This window comes from Metopolophium dirhodum, chromosome 5, assembly GCF_019925205.1.
Source record: "Metopolophium dirhodum isolate CAU chromosome 5, ASM1992520v1, whole genome shotgun sequence".
Lineage (NCBI taxonomy): Eukaryota > Metazoa > Arthropoda > Insecta > Hemiptera > Aphididae > Metopolophium > Metopolophium dirhodum.
The window spans coordinates 5991642-6019208 of NC_083564.1; the positions used below are offsets into that span (position 1 = coordinate 5991642).

The 27567-nt window shown below is 36.2% G+C and overlaps 1 protein-coding gene across 4 annotated transcripts in view; it reads right to left on the reverse strand.

Moving 5' to 3' along the window:
- The window catches only part of LOC132944777 (zinc finger protein 853), a 208568-nt gene that overhangs the window by 51677 nt on the left and 129324 nt on the right, over window positions 1-27567 (reverse strand). The window contains exon 1 of one of the 4 annotated variants that reach the window (XM_061014265.1): window positions 4644-5252. The exons of the other annotated variants lie outside the window; for them this stretch is intronic. The gene's annotated coding sequence lies outside the window, so the exon portion shown is untranslated. Of the gene's footprint in view, window positions 1-4643; window positions 5253-27567 lie in introns of those variants that run through there. 4 annotated transcript variants of the gene reach the window in all.

Below are 27567 nucleotides of genomic sequence, written 5' to 3' on the forward strand. Positions count from 1 at the left end.
TATGAGGTTATCATTCATCGATGGTAGAATTCAACATTGGAAAATTCTATAGTAGATATATTGATGGTGCCTAGCTTTAAATTGGGCTAATGTGTGTATTGCATTTTTCCGTGTGAAGACATTAAACGGATTACTACGGTTTTTGACGGTTGATTTCCATATTTAAGATTATTATTGTTATTACTATTGTTGTAACTTGAAACCGTCTTTCAATTACGACGGATTGTTGAAAACAAACAACAGAAGTTTTACAAAATTTCGGGATGCATTGCAGCGCTCGTGGAACTCGTATAATGAAAATTGATTTAGTTATAAATTAAATTATTTTTTTATGTTAAATTTTACATTATTATAAACCAAAATATATTTTTCCTTTATCGCCCCACTCCATATTTGTCCACGGACACACGCCATAGAAATAAATCAAACTAGATATAATTTTCTACGCCTATCGGAAACTCCCCTCACAGTTGATGATCGGAGCAATATTCTTCTAGAAAAAGTGTCTCTACTCTACACACACAAAAATATAAGCCACACATCGTTGTAATAATCCATCAGAATCTACAACGAGGAGAATTAATAATATGGACTTGAAAAGTATATTTTTGAACGAAACACATTTCGAACTCAGTGCGAATCATGGTTTGGATATTGAACGTTTGTGTCGTTGGAATAACACGGTTTTACGACCGGATCCCGGGTACACACCTGTACCACGATAGCACGTATATTATGTTACAACAAACTAGGTTGATGATGAATTTGCTGGGAAACAGTATATTTTCAATTATTCGATTTCAATAATTCAAAAAGGATATTACTAAGTATATTCACCACTGCAGTCGTCCGACCAACCGACCGGATAAAAGAGACTCGACAAATAATATAATTTGGAAATAATCGGAAAACCCAAACGTCACTCTGAAGATACCGATTATATTAATATAGTTGTGCGGTTAAGTCCAATCTGGTCGTCGGTAAAGACTCGCGAAGATCCGATATTTGAAGATTTCGTCGGCGCACTTTATATTACTACCACTTGTTCATTACAATATTATTTCAACAGAATTATAATGGCATGCCTGCGGGGTAATTCTTGGATCCCGCAAACCAAGCAATATAATCGTATTAATCAAATCATTAATTAATTTGCTACCGTTTAAAAAAACATACTATTTCGAATTTGTCCGCGATTAATGTACCTACTGCATTGCTGTTAACATTTAAAACCCAGTAGTGACATTGATCTGATGTACTCGGGTTAATGCCTACAAACACACCAGGATATAATTGTATCAATTGTATTAATGCACTCGAAAAATTTACTATAATTAGTAATGTTTCAAGTGTAGATATTTCCTACTCAATGATATTAAAATAAATGAAATACTCGTTTGAAAGACGTAACCATGAATCTTTTCTTTCACCAAAACGATTCTGAGTGGAGCTTCGGTATAATATTATATTGTTGTAAGTAGATTCAATTTTTTTGAACATAATAATAATGTAAGTTGGAAAATGTTACCACACGATAAAGTACTAAATCGTACATTCGGTTAAAATTTCAGAATTTAATAATCATATACATTTAATAAGAACTACGATGAAATTACGAAACTCGATTTGCACAAAATCGTGTTTTTACAATAAAAATGTTCCGGTAATTTTTAGATATATTTTTCGCACATTTATCGAAAATCAAAAATTACCTCTCAAAAGTATCAATTAGGTATATAATAATATTAATCACTAGATAGATAATAATATGTGCACCACTGCACCTGTGCCGAGTTGATTTTGAAAATTTTAAAAAATTAAAAAATTAACTACAAGGTTAAATCATCACTGGTTCTCTTGTTTCGCTTAAAATCTAAAATTAAAAATACCCTGTAGGGTTTCCTTCGGTATTTTCCGGTTAAACATTATTATAACGCGAGTTCGGCTTAAACTTGACATGAAATATTATTATACTATAAGACTCGAGTCTGTTTGAACGGTTCCGTAATCGTCGAAACGCTACCATTTGTAAGTTTGTTATCCACGTTGAGGCGTTTAAAGTCCTCGACGAATATACATCGCAATAATAATATTTGGTAAAAAAAACTCAAACAAGTGTATAACAAAAAAGAAGTTGTGTCAAAATTCTGATATTTTTCTGTGCAATTCTATCTCGTTGATCGCCGATACAAATCGATATAAATCCCAAAACTGCAGAATCGCTGAAAAATAATACGTTTCATCGATTGATTCAGCCATTCGGGTCTATATTGTAATAATATTACAAATCAAAATAACCAAGTCACAACGGTTACTATGGACGCGTATTGCTGGTAACGATTTATTATTAGACCCAAAATACATAGTGTAGACGATAAAAAATTATGTATAACGATCATAGTATTTTTACAGTACATATATTTATGTGACCAGTAAAATGTAGTAAAACAAGTATGTGCGCGCTAGTATGTCCACGAGTTTAATAAAATACAGCCGTCGCCGTCGTACGGCTAAAGCTATATAGATACGCAAAAAAAAAAAATCCTAAGATTGGAGTGGCGCGGCAGCGGTCGACCTCGAAAAGTCACGTTGCTGGCGGAAACGGGGTTGATAGAAAAAATGCAGAAAATCCCGAAAATGCGTTTCGGTGGCACAAAGGCCGCAAAAAAAAAAGTCGTCGCTGGACAATATTCTACTGTTCGTTTCCGACCTCACAACATTTGGCGTTCCACTATTGCCAGCATAATAAACAAATATATATTAAATAATACAATATAATATGATATGCATAATATTATAGCTGCTATAGTTTGTGAAGTCAGTGTTTGATGTGTTCTAAAAATATTTGAAATATTTTTTGTTTTTAAAAAATAAAACACCGTGGTTTTAAATTTCGTAATGTCGTTTTGGACGACAATCTATTTTTTTTTATTATTAATTTCATAATCGGAAGCGCAATCATAATTTTTTCAAATATATTATACCGGTGCATTTAAATTATCAACGAATACCGAGTAAATAGATTTATTGATAAAAATAGGATTTAGTCTTAGACATGGGACGCACATTTGTGGAAAACCGAAACTTTTACCGTATTTCACTTGCCGCTTAAAAATTAGTTCGAAGCCTTCAGAAATTAACCGATTTCTACATCACAACAAAGCACATGCCACATACAACTACACATAGGTGAACTCATAATTATAGCGGACATCGGGGGCATCATATTACCACACATACCGACAATGTAAATCAGTAGACTAAAATTAAATAATATATCATGTAATATTATATTTTTACAATGTCGGCCATTTATTTATATAACACAACGATATTGGTATGGTCAATAATCGATAAGCAATCCAAAAATCAAATCATCAGTCCGCCTATGTGTAGGTACGAACGACAATGATAAGCACGCATATCACACTGTTATAATATCACCTACCTATTTTATACGTATGACAAAAAATATATTTTAACGCTTCGTGTTTACGGTACTTCACGTGGTTCATAAGTATTTACACACACACACACACACACACACACACACACACACACACACAAACACACATAATATACAATATATCTAATAATAAAATATGTTTAAAAATATATACATATAATGGTTTAAGGTAAAATATAACAATATTCGCCTCGTCGTCGTCGTGACGTACCTGGGTGCGACGATAATATTATATGCGTCATCGCCGGGACGAGGGATCGTGTGGTGGTTGCAGAGTATAGGTGGTGTTGGTGGTGGTTGTGATCGTCGTATTGTCATGGGGTGGTGGTAGGTGGGGTGAAATCGCGTTAAGGGTGAGCGTACACTTATATTATATACATATATATATATATTATAAATGTGTACGCGCGATAGGACTTCCCGTGCCACCCTAGCGGGGCTGCGGAAACGCACCAAAATCGGACATTCATATATATATATATATATATATATATAACATGAATCGTATCATCGGTCTGACGATAAAACGTCGTATAATAGTGTTGTAAGCAGAACGACTGGACTTGTCCAACCACGTTAACACGGCCGGTTCGCCGTCGCGGCGTCGTGATTCCTACATAAGTATTCATATTATTATGATATTACTTGGGCGTACATAATACTATTATAATATCATTATACCGCGGTACTGGTTACAACGGTTGCAATAATAATTATTACGAATACACAAAATACAACAACCACAACAACGAAGATTGAGATTTGTATGCGGGAAGAACACACGCGGCGGAAGAGACTCGCGTAGTCATGGCCCGCGTGTGCGGGTGCGTGCGCGCGTCAAAATCAATGCTACCGGTGGACGAAGCGCGCGCGTGGGTGTGCTCGCGTGTGCGTGTCGCGCGCCCGCGCACACGCGCAACTCATACGGATGCGCGTGCTGTATTTCGCGTGCGTATACGAAAACGTGTGCGTATCGCGCGCGTACTCGCTGCGACGGTGGCGGCGGCGGCGGCGTCGGCGTGACGACCACTTGTTTGTGAGTGCGCGCCGCAATGCGCTACCACCCACCGCCTGCTACCGTTTCGCCTCCACCGCCTAGACGGCCGACTTAACCTCCACCACCAGTGCTACCACAAATGTCCGCCACCGCCTCCACCGTAACGGCGCGCCCTTTTACCTGCGTCGTCCAAAGTCGTCCGAAGTCGTCGTCGTCGTCGTTGCCGCCGCCGTCCGAGCGTAGTTACACGCCCAAGCCGCGATCGTAAATGGTCCGACGGTTTCCGCTTCCTCTTGATGCTCGGGACGACGTCTCCTTCCGGGCCGATTCGGGGACGGGTTTGGGGAGGTGCGGGACAGACGCGGACAGAACGAGTTACGAGAGACAGCGACGTGGACAGGGACAGAGAGATGGCGGGCGAACGAGCGAGAGGGCGCGTGGATGGATGGACGGGAACCGGGTAGAGGAGTGGCGAGCGAAACGCGGACGGTGGATAGGACGGGCGGATGGGGGTGGGAGAAAACGACGAGAGAAAAAGAGGTAAATGGAAATGAAAAAAAAAGAGAGCGCACCCGCGATCGGCGCCGAGCAACGGTCGTTGTGTTCGGTTTAGCGGGCACAACAATACAGAAGACACTTGTTGAGCGGACGCCGGGAGTCGCTCGGCACCGACGCTCCGGCGTAGGGACGCGGCGTCGTGGTCGTCGCCGTCGTCGTCGCGCGCCGCCGGTGGTGGTGGCGGTCGGCTAAATTCGTCGGTGGCGCGTGCGCGTGCTAGCGGGATCGATGTGCGGCCCGCCGCCACTGCCGTACGTATCACTCGCCGTCCGCCGCCGCTGCCTCGCGCCCGCGATGCCGACACCTGTTACCACGCCCTCCCTCCCGCCCTGGTCCATGGCAGTCGGTGGGTGGATGACGACGGGGGGGTCGGGTGACGAGGGTGGAGGCTTAGGCGACGGTGGTGGTGGCGGTGGCGACGGCGGTGGTGGGGATGGTGGCGGAGGTGGTACGGGGAGAGTAGTATCGATCGCATTCAACCCCTGTCGGACGTTCGCCGACTGCGAAGGGGATAGGGTCGTTTCCCTCGTCCCTCCGCCGCATCTGCCGTTGTTGCCACCGCCGGTGTATTATTGCACACACTCGGGTTTCACGCGGGGTACGTTCACCCTGACGTGCGCGCGTAAGCCAAAAATCTTTTTCGCCGAGAGAGATTATTTTCACACGTGAAATCGGTTGTTTCCGATCGACCATTTTTTTAATTTTCCCGTTTTTTCGTCATCCCCGCTGCGAGACAATTCGTTTTCCCGGCAACCACATCATTCACGATACGCACATAAAAAATTACGATTCAGTGAAATTTATCATGCCAACCACCAACCACGTATGGAGGAAGGCCACGTGATATTTCGGGGGCTTATTTATTTTATCGATAGCACTTATATTATTTTGATTGAAATATAATATCGAATTATTATTTCATTCATCCGCTGTCGACGGTGTTGTAATAATAATAATAATAATAATATCGTACATCGTCTGCTCGCGATAGCGCCGACCTTCAAAACTGTGCGTAGTATTTCCCGGAAAGTACTACGAGGTTTATTTTGCATTTTAATTCAACGTGTACAATAACGGTATAATATTAAAATGTATAGTCGTAACAACTACGGCAATAGTATAGAAGACGCGGGACGGAGAGGTATCTCGGTGGTTGCGGAAAATTTTGTTTACATAACTTTGGGAGGAAAAAAAAAACAGAATCCCAATAAAGCCCGTCGAGTATAATATTTACAAACGATAACAACAACAAGCGACGGTCGTGAATCATGATCGATCGCTAAAAATATTGTTACCCGCTCGACTTTTGTATGAATGATTACAAGTAATAATAACGTAACATATTATTACTATGGTACTCGGGACCGATAACTTTGAAGCGTTTGAGTTTGCCGCCTTTATAGTAAGACTCGCGAATACGATAGTCTTAGTATATTTTTTTTTTTTGCACAAAAACACGTGTCACCTGTTCTCATATTATTTTTGCGATAAAATAATTATTCAATTACATACGATTTATGATAGACTCCGACCGTATCAAAATGATAATATTCAATAACTCCTAAGAACCTGCACAGGACAATCGGTACTTTTTCGACACGTGCTTTGAAAAACATAGAAAAATATGAGCACAGGGAAAAAAATTACAGTCCTATGAGGTCCAAGTCCCTGGTCGGTCTACCTTGTCGGACCGTCTATATAATAACTTGAAAAGACCAAATGCATTTACGTTACGATTACAATATAATCACTTCTATAAAACAAACGACAGTACATAATTATTATACGTGCGAACGAATCGTAAGTTTTTCGAATAATTATTTTAAAAAACGATTCCTCAAAGTTTCGAATGAAATCGTTGTCGATAAACAGAATCATGCTCTACTCGTGGCGTCTCCCGAGACTGTCCGGTTTAATATTTAAAACGAACTTAACTCTACGTTTTATACACATTGGATATTTATTTTTTCGAGCCGTTTAACTGATATAATACATTAAGCATTTCACGCGTCGTTATGTGTATCGTTTAGACCTAACCCAGGCACATGATATGATATCACCGATAATGTTATGTTATCGACGGTTTTGGAAAGCGATGAATAATGAACGTTAAATGAGGGTGACGAGATTTATTATTATGTCAGATATCATATTATTATTATACGATAATTATTAGTATATAATATATTAGCACTCGCGGATTTTAGACGAGACTCGCACGCGTCGTCGTCTGTTTTCACAGTAAACATGATGTACAACGTAATAATACATCTATTATATTATCAGGCATACGGCACGGAAAAATCGAAAATCAACGAACTCGAGTCGAAAACACAACATTAGGGTTTAACCTAAAGTATGTGAATATATTATGCTGTCGATAAGTTCAACTGTAATTTTTAGATCGAAACTGTTAGGGCAACGATTGACAATATTATTTAACATTCCGTCATCCGGTGAACATAATATTCTTATATTATTCGGTGCACTGAAAATCTCGTAAAACAATTATCACGATTACCGGATATAGATCACACCATAAGATCGTCACGGAACCGTCGGTCATTTTTATATTATTTTTGTTTTCGTTCGCTTGTTTTCAAGGGCGCGCGTCGTGTGTTTTTACTACTTGTACACATTTAACGGTGTAAGTTCAGTGCAGTGTGTGTGGATGAATTGTGTGGGTGTATCATGCGTATAGTACCTGTAAAATTCGTTTAGCGATAAGGTACGTTATTTGATAAAAATGCATCACACTTTAGTTTATAGTAGTTAACGTTCCTCAGTCGCGATGGATTCTGGAGAAATAATTGTCATATTGTAAGAAAAGCAAAACAAAAACCTACACGGAAACTGTTTGAAACCATATCAAATAAATGTTTTTTCTGTTTACGCTTTTCATCCACTCATTCATTTGTTTTCCAAAACAACTATCCGTTCTGTGGACGATTATTGTTGTACTCAAAGCTATAAAAATGTGCTCATAACAGCAGACAATAATACATAGGCATAGTCACACTCTTGCGATTCCTGTTACACGTCGAACACTACAGTTATTATTCTATAGCTCTGGAAAATATAGAAGTAAGTCCTATTATATTTCATGGCCGAACTCGAGAAATCCTTACCTATATCATATTATTATAATGTAACAACAAGAAAACGATTTAAGATCTCTTCCGCCGAAATGGTTTTTTTTTTAAATCGTTCACGTTAATGTTTAAATTTCTCGCAGAGATGCTGCGCGCTATAATTTTCCCGGAACACGTTATGAAATTGCCACATCACACACACACACACACACAAATACAATTTATAACGCTGCCGTTAATGCATAAATATTGTTATTAAATGCGTAAAAATATTATTTACGATAACGGTAAAACTTTAAAACTAGGTAACGTTTTGGATTTTTAAAAATAACAAAAAAAATAAAATATAAATGAATACTTTTAATTTTCTCGTATCGTTGTATATATTATACATATTGTATTTTATTATACCACCGACCGCCGCGTATCGCATGTGGTGAGTGTTTTTATTTATACAAAATATAATATTATATATATATATGTTAAAATAATATCCATAAAGACCATATGCAACTTTTTTTTTTCCATACTACGTATAATATAATAGGTACTATAACCCGCGTATTTATGCCAAGTTACGCGTACCGGCGGCTATACCGTCATAACTTGGCGCAAATCCAAACGGAATTTCTTTTATCTCCGTTTTCAGCCACAATTTTCGTGTATACGTTTTCCCGCACTCGCATTATACGGCTCATTAGCTTAAGACATTATTTATACGGCGGCGGCCACGGTGTTACATACGCGCACAATATATTATTATCATATCATATATTATATTATACATTTCTCTGTGACCTCGCTATATGGGCTCTACCTCGACCAAAAAACGTTTACATTATTGTCATATTTTTTTTTGTCGTTGCTACTGCAGGTGAGTAAAAAAAATGTTTAAACGGTACAAAATGTATAAGCGATTGATACCAAGCTCACTGCCAATAGGTACGAGGCGTGTTCGCGTACCGCCGAGCACCGAATCATTGGTATATATACCGCGAGATGATCACCAAATTAACTATGGATTTATTTAAATTTTGATTTTCGAAATTTTCAAGTTCACTATGTATTATTGGAAACCGTCATATATTTTTCGTACGCTTGGATTTTTGTGTGCAGCAGTGTTATCACATTAGTTTTTATTTCAAACGAAATAGCGTTCCTTATTTTGCCGTATAACATAATATTAAGCAGATTATTTTTAAGAAAATCAAAATCTCGATTGGTCATTATCATCGAATAGTCATAAATATTATTTATCAAATCTTTCGAAAAAATCGTCATCGCAAAAAAAAAGATTCACATTACAAATGGGATGTTGTTATTTCAAAGAAAAACAAGTTTGTATCATCAGGATTGTTCCACAGGATGAATTCCACTGAATTTCCACTAGTGAATTAACGCTATAAAAGAAAAGAGAAAATGTCAAAAATGACGTGGAAATGGAAGTCGATATTAATTTCCACCGAGTAGTGCCACCCGCGATAGTAGTTAAGGTGTTCAATTTTATAGGCGTTTCCGATTTTTAACGATAAGCAACAAAAATATGTATAGGCGTATTACGTCTATAGGTATATCGAAATATTTTTTCTTATTTTTTTCGTTTCGCTAATGGGCCGCTGTTAAACTCGATCGATCGATCGCAAAAAAGTTGCTAGAACAATTTAATATAACGCGCGATATCGAAAGCGGCCGTAATTAATAATAATGATATAAATCGGTATTTTGCCATGTAGGTTACCCATGTTGTATACCCATGCATGTAGGTTATAACACTTTTTTTTCGGGTCTGCGGGGCAAAGAAAGCGTAGACACCCACATATATTAAAATAACAATAATATATCATAATATGCGCAGATTACGTGACACAAAACTGTGTAAAATTTCGAAAACGTTAATAATTAATTTTCGCAACTTTCGACCCGCAGAAAACGTTGTATTAATATTATAACAGGACGTGGCGTTGTTCGCCCTAAACTTTGGTAAATAACGCAAAAACCCACGCAAAGTTGTGCCGACGAATACACGGATGCGTTAAAATCGCTCAAGCCATTATTATACGCATAATATTACAATATAATATTATCATACAAACATAGATTGTTATTTATTACACGTATTATCTATTTCTGATTATTAATCATTATTATTGCGTCGTCTCAGATTGTTAACGTCCGTGGACATATTACATAGCTATGGTCTCGCTATTATCATTTTGTACTAGTCAAACATAATATATTTTTTCAACGAGCGAAAATCAACAATCTTTTAAACGTTTTTTTTATTTCCAGAATGAGATTTGGTGGGCTACGGTAGAAATATTAGGTATAATGATTCAAAAAATAGACCAAAATTATAAGTTGAAATTATAAATAGTTTTTATATAATATAATATTATGGTTGTAGTTGTATTGACGGATCGTACTGGTACAAAAAATTGATATAAAATACTTATAGTCAAACGTGGAAATATAAATATTTTTAGACGACGGGAATGGAAGGTCTTGGAAGTTATTCGAAGGAGCTATGTCGTCGTAAGTCCCCCTCCCTTTTCCCCATCCAATCATCGTCAATGATTCGGTGTAAGGCAAGAGAGTGCGCACTGATTACAGGAACTCTGTTACATATTATTATCACAGTGGAGGCAGTGGAGGCAGCCACGAGCTTTTGACGACTACAATATTATTATTATAATATACCTAACCACTTTAATTTATTAGTAGATATAATTATTAATAATTACTAATTAAGAATAAGTATATTATAACGCACACCATTTTCGTAATAATGATATGTAGCCGAGTAAAAGCCCGCGTCCAAGTTTTATTCAAGCCTAAACGAGGATAATATTATAACCATACTGTATACAATCATGGGCCCTCACGTGAATTAGAGCCCATTATTATGCCCTAAATATGTGTATAATACTATAATGTACTATTGTCTATTTCGTATAGAAACCGGCTTGAAACAATATCGTTTACCATCGTCAAGACTTTCTCGACATTTCTCAATCAGACGTACATTATTATCAGTATTTCAATATTGTCAATAGTTCGGGTCCATCGAGAAGGCGATACGTCAACAAGGATAGTACCTATTTTTACAAGCCATTTACGATACTTTAAACATTAGCTGATGTAAATATTATAGAACGTACAGAGAAAATCAAGCTGGAGACACGTTTGTGACACAAATTGACAGCAGCTGATATCCGTGTGCGACGTGCATATTACAATAATGCGCGTCGGGTGCAGTCGTTATGCAAACCAAAAGGGAATTGGCCGATACCTACCGCGTATAGGATAATAATATTGTGATGTAGTAATATTATTTCGTTATATTTTACTATGACAAGTCGTCGGACTCGTACTGCGGATACCCAAACCTAACTTATTACACGACGACATAAATATAACACCGCCGTCGAACGTGCATAAATTATTTGAACGCAGCGCGCGGAACGGCAAAATCGTTATTATTATCGTTGGGACGACGAGGGACAGCGTATAATAATAATAATAATAACAATAAAAATAATAATAACAATAATCGTTTACGGAAAAGTTATTATTGCGGTCGGCGGGGGGCGGGGCAGGGTTGGAACGTAACACGACTTACCAGCGATTCGTACGTAAAATATGCGCTTGTACCCTCCCCCCCACACTGGACACACCACCACTCTTCCGACTTCCGCTGCGCAATGTCTAGACTCCAGACGATTTGGAAGCGGTCTGCGTGTTAATACGAACACACGGGCGACAGTAAAGCTTTTATCTTCCGCACAGCATACAGTAAAATGCACACACTCACGGTGAGGAGGTGCACGATCTCTATAACGATCCCTGCTTAATTCGGCTAAATATATTTTAGTCTACCGTGGCGTGCCTATAAGCGCAAAGGTTTTCGAAAAGGTGTTCTAACACTCAATGTAGGAAATCTTTAAAAAAATCGAAATAAAACACGTGGCGTTCGACGTTTGGCAGACTCTTACCGACAGATTCAGACCTATTAAGACCGTTATGAAATAATTGTATTATAATTAATACTACCTACCAATCTCACAGATACAACCTCCGTAGGTACCTGATCTGAAAATATATTCATTATTTCAGTTTTTTTTTTTTTGAAATGTCGATCAGATTAGAACTTTCTAGATCAGATTTCGGAAAGTATTCCTACTTCATCTAATTATAGATAGGTACCTATTAAGAATAACAATTTATTTTTCTTTAAATTGATCAAATTATTTTATGAATTTTGAAGTTTCAGGACGAGAAAGATATACATAAAATATTCACTGAGAAATTTAAACTTGTCTAATTTGATAAAATATTCTAAAACCTTGTATCCTAATACCTAATTAATATAGTTTAATTATTTTTATTCTTTTCTAATATCTATACCTTAACTTGAGAACGTTTTTACTGCTGTGTTCGTAATTGTCAGGACAAGGTTTATATGAAAGAAAATTTTAGGTAAATGCGCCGGAAACGTAGGAAATCAAAATGTCAAAAATATAACAGTGGCTCCATCTGTCCAGCAATAAAATAAACTAAATAATAATATATTTTTCTTTATTGCAAGGTTTCTATATTGGCCACGATTCAATATTATAGTATCCCTAAAACTCAAAAACAGCTCGACCGATTTGAATAATTTTTTTTTTGTTCCATTCGTTGTTGTCAAGGCAATGTTTGTATGAAATAACATTTTATGAAAATCCGCCGGAAAAATTGGAAATATGAATGGAAAAAATACAACAGTTACGCCATCTGTCCTGCAAGAAAATAAACTAAATAATAATATATTTTTGTTTATTGCAAGGTTGCTATTGGCCACGGTTGAATATAATTTTATACTTGTATAATATATTTGGTCAAAACCATAATACATAACATCGCAAAAATGGTATTGCTCACGCTAATTATTCGACCGTTGTTCCGGAAACTTACACATGCACATCATAAATAAGGTGTTAATAAAATATTTGTAATTACGTACGTACCTCGAGGGGTCTGCGACAATACCTGCGAATATACTGCTCGCTCGCATCATTACAAGCGTGTCTCATGGGCAACGCCGTGCGGGATGGCTATAATATAATATAATCGAACGTGTCCTGATCCTGACTGACTCACTGACTGATCGACGTAGAGCCTAAATTATGATAGCTTGATGAATGCAATTTTCACTGTACCTTCGTACCACCGTCCATGTAAGTACGCACTGAGAAAGCAACTTCCGAAATTCGCATTTTATAAAGTGGTGCTTGCACAAGTATTTTGAGATTCAAGGTGATCGATGAAAACCTTTAAGTTTTGAACTCCATACACTGAATTTATCAAAGTTTGAACCATATTTAGAGGTGGCACTTTTAACAGGCAACTAAGTGCACGGGATCTGCTAGTATTCAATATAAACACTATACCTATATTATTATTATTATCAAACACTAAAAGTAAAATTACCATGTATCGTATAAACATGAATAGGATATTCACATTTGAGGCTTATGTGGTTATGCGGTCCCATACTGATAAGAATTTGAGGCCGTTTGTTTACTTTTTTGTATGATATATATATATTTATAATCGATAGAATAGAGAATAGAGAGCGATCCTAGATGGAAAAAATAGAGTTAGTCTGTCATTTTAGGACTTGCATTTCAATACCATAGAATACCTTGGTTTATCTTAGCCTTTATGTATTTTTAAGATTAAAAATGTTATCACAAAACTCACACTACTTCTGCAGGTAGCAATAAGTCGATTTGAAAAAAATTAACAGAAAACGAGTGTTACTGGCGTTGTGAAAATCACACCTCAAGACATAATATTATTGTGTCGACGTAGCATATTATACAATTTACAAGTCAAGTAAATTATACACCGACCGATATGCGATCGACAATATAATATTTTATCGGTGCAACTCGATCGATGGCGACGTTTATCATTCTTATAATATGCTCGTCACCGTTTCCACGCATCAGTCGAAACGTTTTTTTCGCTCTAACCCACTGACAATTCTCAAAGTACTTTTGCAGTGCGACACACTCGAACGTCGTACTATAGGTAATATTATTTGCATTTGTAGTCCCTTTGACGGAGTAAGACGACCGACGGTTTTAATTTATTCCGCGCGATTCGTACCGTCATAAGTTTATCCTATAAACTGCTGCAGTTGTGCAACTCATAATAATAATAATAATAATAATATTATATTTAGGTGGTAGGTATACGACGGGTACAACATCAATACAAACTCGGTAACGACAATATTGTTTTAAATGTTAGTTATTACTATCGAATTTTTAAAGATCAACATTACGACTTTGAGTGAGTAAATATATTGACGTTGACGATGTGATGTCTGACGCGTTTCGCCGGAAAATATTTCTCCGGTTGTCAATAAAAATTAATTCCTTGTATTCGTGATAAACCGACATCGATCCATAGGTACCGCATTTAAAAATGTGTTTATTTCCTACTCTGTGACATTAAGGCTGTCATATTGTATAATGTTTTGTAGCGACAGTTTAATACTAAAAGGATTTCACCATTTTGTATATTTCTAGTCATACACGAGTAAATTAAATTGTAATAACAACGCTACTAGCTGAAAACCCGTAAAAAATGTCAAAAAATATTATATTATGATCTTAATAAGGTTTAAAAAATATAAAATATATATTTATATATTAGGAATACAATAAATTAAAAAATGATCTGCGTTTTTTTTTTTGTATGGCCTGTTTCAAAAAAAACGCCGTGTATAATATTACTAAAATCTATTTTGGATAAACAAAAAATATATTATGTTATAATAATTATTGTACGGTATTTTAAAAATACGAATTACGTTTAAATATTGCCGAGTAGAAATCCCTTTTTATTTTTTGAAATTTACATTTCTCTACGAAAGTACATTTTAGGAAATATGTCGGTGTATCATGTATAATATTTCACGTCAACCGCGTAATCGTGTAATTATTAAAGTTTAAAGTTTCTGACAGGGAAACGAGCCGCATTACTACCCTCCCCGCGCACGTCTCCGTCACTCGGCACCCTTATCTCGTTTTGAAAAGTAAAAATACGCGGGGCCGTAATTAGAAAATCAAAAGTTTATGACGTTTTAGGCAAACAAAAGGTAGCGGAAACGGGCTCGCAAATGAAATGTTCATGCGGTGTTACGTATCTTAAACCCTTTACAGAGCTGCAGCAGTTGCAGTAGAATAATAATAGAATTATGTACCATCGTCCATCACGCGCGCAGTGTTGTCGTCGGTATACGATCGCGGCGGAAATAATAAAGTTAGGTACGCTCATTATATTATTATTACACATTAAACTCGCAGTCGGCGCACGTAATGCCCCCTCCTGCTTCTCACCCCCCCCCCTCCTCATAAAAACAGTTCAAAAAAATTTTTTTTTCATTTTAATAATATCTAATTAAACTGACAAAACTAATACATACCTAATTAATGTTTTGATTTTAATAGAAATAAAAAAATAACAATAGCTGTGTCTTATCGTTTACTGAACAGTGAATAGTGAAACTGGTTACCTATTTTTGAGTATTTTAATTATCATGAAGTGAACCTAAGCACGCGAATCGTATTTTGCTAATGCCGTATGCACAGGTAATAAAACTATTATTCTTAGAAATTCGAAATAATAATTAGCTCTAACTTGGGCGATTTTCATTAAATTTTAATATTTTTTTTTTTGAATTGTTTTAAAAAATACGATCAACAAAATAGCCATCTTGGAAATTTAAAAAACTTATTTGTCTAAAAAAAATTGTTGAAAAAAAAAAATCGAACATTATGCTATCAATTGATAAAATAAAAACTGCATTTAAATATATTGATTTTCCACGGAGGTACTAAGGGTGATACGGGACTTCTGGGATACACTGCATACCAACACATTTTAAATATTGAACAAACGGTTTCTTCTTTATTCTACTGGCAAGCATTTAAAGTTTAGACGAGAATTATTGCGAACGGGTAGGTAGGTACTCTGTAAAAGTTGTGGGGTATAATGCATTTCCTACACGGCTGTACCTTATATTAAATAATATAATAATTAAAAAAAAAAAAACTTTTTATTTATAAATAGGTACATAATATATATTATACTATAGTATTATATAGTACATAATATATACATCGTAATATATTCACATTAGAGTTTTTAGAAATATCATATTCTACCATTTTAACGAATAAATTAAAATAAAATATATAGATAATTTAAAACAAATTATGCGTAAAACATCACTGCAATGACCACTGTAATCACTGTACATTGTAACACAATAATAGATTATAATGTACATAATTTTTTTTTTCAAAATCACGAATATTTATTTAAAAATAAGTATAAAAAGAAATTTGTACGCGAAAAACAATGAACATACTAAACTGAGCCGAACAGTTGAAAATTATTCATAAATATTAAAAGTTATTTAAATGTCTAGTTGCAGTGCAATAATTCCATACATTTACAAGTGCATATACGTATTATCACAACAAATATTATATTATGAATAGCATAAATAGGTGGTTGCAAGTCGCAGGCGAGCAGACGGTTCAATCTTCGAAACTAATGTGCAAACAAAATATACCTACCTATTCTTTTTAAAAATATGAAATACAATTCATGGATGGAGAATGAGTAAACTAACCGTAAGGGCGACAGTCGTGTTGTCGTATAAACGAAGACGCAAACACGTAGTGACGAACAAAATAAAAAAAAAAAACGGAAAAAAAAATACGGCGGTTCGCGCGGTGCATTATAATAATATTTTTATTATTATATATCATCCGAGCAAATAAATATTATTATTCACGATTCACACTGTCTCGCACTTATTCGCCGGGGTGTATACAGGGTGTATCTAGAATATATTATAACTATTAGCCTTGTACGTGTTAAGTGCACGTGAAACTCGGGAAATATTTTTTGAAAAAAAAAAGTAAAAATGCAACTAGGTATTCACAAGACACTCAATAGTCACTTAAACATCGACTGTGTGACTATACATACTTCTATTCATGACCGGGTTCTCTTCAATACTTAAACATTATTAATTCTCGATTCGTGTTTAAAAATATAATATGGTATACACTGGTTAAACGTTTAAATTTTAAATTGTGTCGTTGATATTGTGAAATATTAACGGCACGCATGAAAACAAAAATCGATTTTACTATGGAGGTACCTACGCAAAGTCTTAATTCGATTTCCTGCTTCATTCGTCAGTTGCAGATCGAAAAATAGATGACAATAAAGTTATCAACGTCGTCGGCGTGTAGCGCTATTATTATATAATATTCTTAAATAAAAATATTTACAGTCCAAATAGGTACCTACTATTGTTCAGATGAAAGAAAAAAAATAGCACGACGCAAAAGATGAATCTATACTAATGGTGTGTGGCATAACGGGAAGAAAAGCGTCCCGGAGTTGGAATTTCGTTAAACGGGACGACGCACTCAATATACATAACTCGATCGACTCGCTCCTCTGCGCTGGGATAAGGAGACGAACAGCTGTTGGGCCGATGCAGAGGAAAACGTTTCGATCCGCTTGTACAATATATTTTCTGGAAAAGTCGAGCTAATCGATCCCGGTTGTTTCGGTGGCAAAGGAGTCAGCGCGGTACCTTCTTCTCGTTTTCTTTTTTATTATTATTATTACTATTATATATTACTATTATTATCAAGACTTCCCCCGCGGGGACAATAATATCTCGCTCGAAATGCCGTCGCTACAACCATTTCCTTGTCGCCGGTATAGGCGCGCGGCCGTCCGTATTGCGTACGATGATCGAACGGTTTCGCGTGTCACGCACGACCGGCCCAGCGACGACCCTTCGTGTCGTAATACGTCTATGTCGCAGCATCCGCCCCTATAACCCCCCCCCCCCCCAAAGAAAAAAGTCGATTACCGCGGTCCGTCACTGGTTTGTGTCGGCACGACGGCGCACGGCTCAGGTAGCCGATTCGGCATCTCAAGAATGTCAGAATTTTATTCTGCAAATTGGAAATGCATACCTATGCACTAACGTATTATATCGAGAAACGCGAAGCATTTAAAAACGTCGTGTGTTCTTGATAACGTTGAAATACTCTCAAGCTCGATAGTGCCTATAATACCTCCACAATATGAATAATAAACGTACGATACGACGAGTTTCGATTCTGTACGACAAAATAACAGCAATGGGTACGTAAACAACGTGGATAGACGTGACACGTGAGTTTCATATAGTTTGTTCCGAGTTTTATGCGACCGGAAACCCATCTGTAAACCGTGAAACCGAAGACCTGGTCTGAATCACTTGTCTTCATAGTTTTGTCGATCTATCGTTTATTAGACGTACCACGTTTGGCTCCACTGTCATATCAGCGGATCATCGGTCCTACTCGCCCGCAATAACACTTAAGTCGGAGACTTCGTGAATATTCGGATCCGGACGTAAGCAGCGTACTACCATACCATCTGTAACGTGGAAATCCTACGCGACTCGTCGTCGTCAGGTAATTCTGATGAAGAAAATCGCGGTCTCCAGCTCGGACTCCCGTGGCATGTGATATCCGCTCCATGAATTTTCTAAACGTGATCAACGTATAACTAAATGATCATTAACGTTAAAATCCTATGCGGATCGTCGTCGTCGTCGGGTGATTACAAGATGGAAAATCGTGATTTCCAGCTCGACTTCACTTTTCGAACACCGCACATTCATAATATATATAATAGATACCATTGCAGCGATATAATATATTATATATGTTCGAAACTCAACAATACTCCGAAACACATAGCACCATGTTATATATATATATATATTATGTATCGTACTATAAAGAAAATTTGCGAACTCGACGTGTGCGGTGGGGCTGGTGGTGGCGGGGCAGGGGGAGGTAAACGAAAAGATTTATAGCCGAGCTGATCTCCAAACATATATATAATATATAAATAAATCGGGTAGGAGATGATTATCGGGAACGCGCAAGCGAGTCGAAATAACGATTTATATTATATTATATTATTATTATATACACCGAGAGTATTCCATCCCTTCTTAACCATCGCCCCCCCCCCCCCATCCCACACCGTCTAACCGGCAGATATCGCGAGTATATCCTTTTTTGACGTCGATTAAGCTCGTCGAACGCCCACCCGCCGGCGGAGGGAGTCGATACGACGACGTTAACCGAACGACGACTCTGTACATAATATATTAATAATGTATAAAACGATATAATGTATAATTTTTAATTACTGACGGCTGCAGGCGAAGCCACGACGACGATTTCGCGACGATATAATATTTGCTCAGCGATTGCGTTTTCCTATTATATTTACACGGCGGCGGCCGTCTCTCGTTAAACAAACGCTCGGAATGCGCCTCTCACAGCAGCAGCTACTCTGCAGACCACAAAACGCGTACACAACGCTCGTCGGCGGTATATTTATATAATAATATGTATTTTACACAGCTCGACGACTGAACAAAAACGATTAGTGACGACGACGACGATAATAATAATAATAATAGTGATGATAATAATAATAATAATAATAATAATAGATAACAACGATTTCGCATTTGATTTTGTTTTTCGGCTGATTGGTGTTTAGCGGGTGTCGCGCCCTTTATAATGTTGTCGACGACGATCATAAAGGTCGCACATAATCGATCGGAGAAAACCGTTTCGTACGATATTATTATTATACGATTCGGTGAATATTTATACGAAAACCAACGTGACATTGTAAACAGTTTTCAAATTTTCCGCGCCAACATTTTTTGTGACTAAAAACTTTATAGCCGGCTCAGACGCGGTTCGCAATTATTTTAACGGACTTTCGGTCATTATAATATTCACAATTATGTACCATTCACAACACAAAAACTATATAGTATCTTATAATCGCCAACCATGACGTGTTTTATACTTTTAAATCGCAGCGATAACGTGTACTTAACTATAATCATTTTCCGAAACAAAACAGCTCGTTTTATATTATAACAATAGTCTGATGATATCGACATAAATTCATCGCTCATAACAGTAAAAGCAAAGAAATCAAATCCTAAAAGTTTAAACAAAATTCGCCTGCTGGGATTGATCGGCTTTCGAACGGCTTTCTTCAAAACTATTTGAACTTATTGATTACTGTTAATATAGTGTCTAGGTCTTGAAAACCTTTCGACGTCACCATATGCAGCTGTTTTATCTGTGCGATGCAGTCGTTGAATCTTTGTAGAAGTTAAGTGACTGACAAATAACTTAAGATAAAATCTAAACAATAAACAAGAATTAATATAATTATTTTGTTAAAATAAAATCATTTTCTACAATAGAAACGACGATTGGGGCCTGGTGTGGCTCGGTGATTAAACCTCAGTCATTACAGTGTTCTGAGGTCAAGCATCGGCCAGCGTATAGGATTGTTGACAATCCGGGTTTTTAATGGCGAATCCTTGCCCACATACATGTGTTCCTCAACCAACCGTAACTCCCCTTAAAAAATGCAAATGACCATAGTTGCCAATACTTGAGATCAATAAAAAAAAATAAAACAAATCCGAGCTCAAGAAAATACGTTTTCTCGCGGTATACCATGATTAAGACAGGAAATTATTATAATAAACATCTCGAAAAAATGGAAGTGTGGACCACTTATTTAGGTCTTGGAGTCATATACGAAGTCTACAACGTATTATTTTCATTTTGGTACTACTAATAATAAATAGGTAGTTAAATTTAATACATTTGATACAAAAAGAAGACATGTAACTGAAAACAATAAGGAAATATTTATTTTTTTTCAATTAAAACTACCCAGAACTTTTAGATTTACTGTGTTTAATCTGTGTTATTAAAACTGTTTTGAAGCCTAATATACTAGGAATACGAAAACTAAGTTCTCCAAGAATCCTCGGGGCATCAACTCGACCTTCGATCAGACGCTGAATAAAAGTGAAAAATTTTAAAATCATCAGCAAAAAGTAGAAGACGCAAGAGGAAATAGCTGAGTACATGGTATTGATGAAAATATTAAATAATAGGGGACCTAAATGGCTACCCTACAGAACTCTAGATGACGCTCGGAAAAAATCGGAGAACTTGTCGAAGAGACTAACAAATTGTCGACGCTCACTAAGGCATGAACCAAAGCACGATTAGAGTGGTTTACCAACACCAAGCTTGTCAAGGATAAAAAAAGTGCATTGTGGTCGTTTAAAAGGAGTCAAGCGCCTTGGAAAAGTTAGTATATATCACATCAACCTAATTACCCAAATCAAAAGCCACGTGAAGGTAAGAGACAAAGTCAATAAGACTGGTCGCAGTTGAGACCCCTGGGAAGGACCCATGTTGGTCAATATAAATGGTGGTTAAGAGATGACGCTCGATTCGTTTGAGTACTGTATACTCAAACAGCTTACCTAGGAGAGGTAGGCCAAAGATTGATCAGTAGTTGGCAACATCAGACGGATTCCCAGACTTCAAGATAGGAGTAACTCGACTAATTTTCCACATGGAAGGGAAAACCCCCTCTAATAGCGATTGATTAAAAATGAAAGTGACAGGTAAACTGAGAGAGGAACGACAGTGGTAAAGAAGAATGGCAGAGATGGGGAGTTTAGTTATTCCTATGATACTATCATCTATTACGATTATTAGGAAGAAGAATTTTATCTGAAGCCTAACTCGACGATTCCTCAGATCCTAATCGTTTGATAACTTGGCTACACGAATATGTCTTTTTGTGGCACTGCTGGCTATATCTGAAATTAAAAATTTTCGTTACACTTGTTGCTATGGTATAACGGGTTAACACGATAAACGCGAACATAATATAATAAAATTATATTTACGTTACACTTGACAATATTATCATTGGTTGCTATGGTGACTTAAATTCGTTCGTTACTATGGTCTACGATGATCGTGCGTAGGTGGTACATAATCATATATATTATTTCTGATGTGAACATCCCTTTTTCTCAACGAATAGTGCACCATATTCAATAATCCAATAGGTAAATGGCAAATCCTTGTGAATCAAAAGATATGTTTATGATACAATGTCGGGCTTTGATGGAAATTATTTTTCTTTTTTCTTTTTTTAGGTAGTTTGATAAAATATGATACATTGAATTGAAAAAGGTATGTTGTATAATAGATATCACGAGTACGGTGGATAAAATATTATTATATTGAATCACGTATCATACCCAAAAAGAGTTACCTTTATAATTTATAAAAATACGTTATTCCGTCGAGGCCTGTCAATCGACCGACCTACTACTACGTCTCCGCGGGTCTCCGAGTTTTCGGCAGATGTATTTTCTATTATTATTATTATTATTATTATTACTATTATTATTGTTATTATTCCGGGGCATATGTATATAATATATGGGTAGGTATCTACGGTGGAGTGACGGCCGAGCGAGCACGTAAGACCGAAGACCGCAAGCATATAATAAATTCAACGCGCACGTCGCTGCAGTATACGAGTGCGCTACGAGTTGGCGGTGGTGGGGGGGGGGGCGTTTTTCAAGATCCGAAAGGTCTGCTGGTCGCCAGATTTATAGCCGTCGGGCGATGTGCTCGTATTATTTCCCCTCGAGTGTTCTCCGTCATGTAGTAGTAATAATAATGCGGACAGCGCAAAATGTCAACGAATAAAATTAAACTCTCCCTAACCCTCCCCGATAGTCACGACCCTCCAGTCGAACCCGATGATATGAGCAACGTTGTAACCAACATAAGGGAGGGTGGGCAGGCGGGTGAGATGGTGGAGAGAGAGTAACGGCGGGAATAAATAAAAATTTAAAATGAAAAACAAATAATGCGACACTTACGACATAATATATGCGTACGAAATCGACCACCACCACGCTGCCGCTGCGTTCAACTGGTCGTGGTGGAAAAAAAAAACCCCAAGACGCAGTGTCGTGTTAAGGGTGGCACATTTTTATTCCAAAAAAAGAATAAACGTTCACAGGTTCAACAATATTTTTACAATAATCGTTATAACTTGTCAATAAATTCGCATTTTAACGGTGTAGACGATTTCGTTACAAGTAAAGAGCTACGAATAAAGATCGGTAAGTCTATTAGCAAGGCTCTACTTTGACATTATTCCTATTATTATTGATAATATTATTGTAATACGCGCACTCGATCAATCTCACAAAGTAGAAGATATATTGTCTATGCCACTCTATGGTCTACGTACACGATGTCCAATATAACTTGACGCAATATAAACCATAATGTGTCGCAAAAAACGCGTCGAAGAATGTTGATTAATAGGTATAAGATGTTTAAAAGGTTGTAGCTAAAACTACGACGATGATAAATAAGTCTACATAAGTATTGAAATATATACTCAACATTTTAAATATCAATTGATTTTGTATCGTGAAAAACGAAATAGTTAGGTATCACGATGTTCGTTGCTATGTCAACGCGTAAATCATAGCAAACGATTACTATTTACTAATATTATAATTAAATCGTAATGACAGAAATGTTCTCTTTTATTAACTTGTTGATTAATTGGGGATTTTTTTTAAACGTTTTACTGATTGTGTATAGATTACACGATGAAACGTATGTCTCGAATAACTTTTGAAAATAACAAAATTTTCCCTTTTTAACATGACGTATATGTTTTTGGGATGGATATAAAAAAATTATGTTTTCCGAACACTACAGTCACCATGGAAAACAAAAAATAACAAAGTTACAATTTTGTCTGTAATTCATAAAAATCACGCATACAACGGTCAACGAGCTTACATGAAATGCACACCAAAACTACTCAACCGATTTTGAGAATATTATGCTCTATATGTGTGAGATTTTGGTGCATCATAAAATACAGGATAATTATTAGCTCGATAAGTGGCCATTATTTTTTTTTTTACTAAACATTTAAGAAAGGTTTTTTAAATTTACGATTGAAATTTTTGTTTATTAATGGTGACTATCAGTTACAGCTTAGAGTATTAATATATCATTATAATTACTAATTGTTTTAAGATATTAAATAACGAATAAAACAAAGTTTGAATCATATAGAGTTAGAATTTTTAACGGACAACGAAGTGCACGGAGTCAGCTGGTACATATATATATATATATATATATCGATTTGTTCAAATTAGTCATATCGATTTATCGTTATTCGATTATACCGATGATTTTCTTGACGATTTAGCGTAGACTATTTCACGTTACAGTTGCAACTGCAACTAAACATGAACATAATATAAATAAATAGCATTTATATAAACATATTATATTATATTAAATATTTCGGTTATAACCGAATTTGCGTTAGCCGATAAATATCGTATGCACGGAAAAACATTAAATCATAAAAATGGGCCCCAAATAAATGTATTGGATTCAATATTTTTTTAGTGCAGCGGAGAAAATACCATTTTTTTTTTTTTTTACTATTATTTTTTAACAGTGTGTATTTATTTATTTATTCGTATGGCAGTTACTAAGTTATAATTATGGGTACAAGTTGAAATTTTAAAGTTGCGCGGATATGTGGTAAAAGGATTAATATTGTTTTTAGTTTTACGGATTTCATGACTTGGAAGTTAAACATTTTAAAAGCACCGAGTCAACTGTTTGTCAAGTAGGTACTGACATACTACGTTGTATTATTAGTTTTAATGATTATGATTTTCGTAATATACACGGCGATTTTTACCAGCATCGTCTTGAATTATAACTATTTTAGTTTTTAGAAATTTAGTATACATATAAAAATACGAATGTATGATTCTTCACGGAATGTTTTTCAACGTTACAGTATATTCTAAAAATGTGCATTAAATAAAATAAATATTGATTATTATAGAACAATACATTACAATCGGGTTGAGTGTAGTTTATATTTAGATAATTAATTAATAATCAAACAATTCATCACAGGGAGCTTACTTCGTCAGGAGGATTTTTTAAGCACGAGGCTCTTCACTACCTATATGTTTAAGTTATAATATATTATTTATTAAAATTATGATTTTTAGATACTTTACGTATGTACCCGGTACATAATACACGATATTTATAATTTATAACGTATTTTCTAATATCTAATCATATATTTTTTACGATAAAGTCTGACTAGAAATGCATGTATATTGAATGCAAATTTTTGATTAGACGACTTTTTAGATAATGTTGGAAGTTTGGAACTACAAAATCAAAAATCAAATTATAAGTTTCCTAGTTCTTGCTATGTGTACCTAATGAGTTTTGAGAATAGTAAGTTATGTATTGAATATTTGAATGTAATATTTTAACTGGGTCAGATCTTTAATATAATATATGTACATAACAATTAAAATATGCGTCTTCTATTGCACTATTTTTCATATTTTACAGTTATAATAAAGTTTTGAAATTCGTAATCCATACATTATCGTATTTAGATATTTAGAAATATTAAATAATCATAACCGAACCAAACCCAACTCGTAAGACACATGCCTATAATTAATACTGATCGTTCAGTTTCGTATAATTATGAACAATTATCATATTATTTTCATCCATTCTTATCTTGCGTCTCGTTTTAGCGACTTATAATTCCTCTGTTCATCGTGGGGGATCGCATAGTTACCACTGACTACCTACCACCGAGTTCCGGTATCAATCGATTGCGAATACGAAAACGAATTACGCTGAACGTCTGATGCAAAAAACCAAAACAAATAACCTGGTGAGGAAGACCCATTCTGCTGATCGTCAACCAGCAGCAGGAAGTCGCGTTCTAATTATTAGTTTTAGATTAAATAGGTAGTTAAAAAAGAAAATTGAAACTATCTTACTCCTATATATTATCGTAGATGCCCCCGAGTGAGTTTTCGGTTTATTTATGGAACAACTATGACATCCTCGAATTTTCACGATAACATCTCGATGAACTCTACGACTGTAAATGAATTTACATTCATACGATGAAATTAAATGTTCACTGTGCTATAATTGTCTTACGTTAAAATTGTTAATTTAATAAAATTATGTATACAGAGTGGTTCAGATGAATATCCCGCTATATTGATTTTACCACTCACGATTCACGGCTTTTAAGAATCTTTGCAACACTAGATTTTTGTCAATTAATAATTCGAAGTATGTTTCCGATAAACTATAGTATTATAATACTGTTAGGACACGCTAGAGATGTGGCGCCTGAAAAATCGCACCACCACCACCACCACCACCTTCGGCCTGTATTCCTCGGTCAAAGACAGGAGAGAGCTGCAGTGCACCGTGTGCAGCTCGAGGTTTAATTATAAACGCGGTTTTTTCGTCCACCCACCCCCGCACACACCCCATCAAAACGACGACGACGTCTAGTCCTCTGCCCTCAACATTCTGCACCATTTCGCGTTCCTTTACATTAATTCAAACCGCACGACGACGACGACGACGACGGTCATTATTCATTCGTCGCGTTTCTTTTCGCCGCCACAGCTCCACGCGTTATTATTAATAAATTATTTTTACCAAAGAAAAACTTCTTAATCTAATATAATATATATTATATCCCGCCGCAAATTGGAAAATATGCGCGCGAAAACTCGCCGTATTTCCCGAAACAAAATTACCTCTTCCTCCGCCCGGTCCGACACGCCAGCACCGCTACCGCCGCCGACGACACCGCCGCCTCCTCCGCCTTGTCCCGAGATTGAAATTCCAGGCATAAGTCAATTTGCGAGCGTTACCATGGGAATAGTGTGGAGTTTCAATTATTTATCCGAACGGGAAAAGCTAGTCGAGGCGTGTGTGAATGTGCGATGACGATGGTGCTGCGTGTACACACAAACGCTGCGCATTAGAGAGAAGTGCTGTTATACATAATATACGTGTCCGTATGTGTGTGTGTGTGTGTGAGAGAGATATGCGACGGAATAATGTTTAAAAACAAATTGCAATTTTCCTATTTGAAATCGTTGAATCGGAAGCACGCACCGTGTAACGCACAGAGTAAAATTTTTTTACGACATAAGTGCACACGACATATTATTATTGTTGATTAAGTAATGATAATAAATCGACATAATATTCGATGCATTCGGTCGCAGGTATACAATATATTACATAGGTACTGCCCGGAAAATAATCTTTTGCGCACACGACTTTATTATTATAATATTACTACACACAGAAGAACCGACTCAGACTCGCAAATAAACCGACAATGGAGGATGTAAAAAAAAATATTGTTATGTAAAATAAGCCAAAAACACACGAAACTTGTTAATATGAACAATATATTTTATATATATGACGGTCGAACCCTGATAAAAACATAATTATTATCATCTAAATCAGTGATCCTCAACATTTTCAAGACCGCGTCTCAAATTTATCCACGAAAATCTA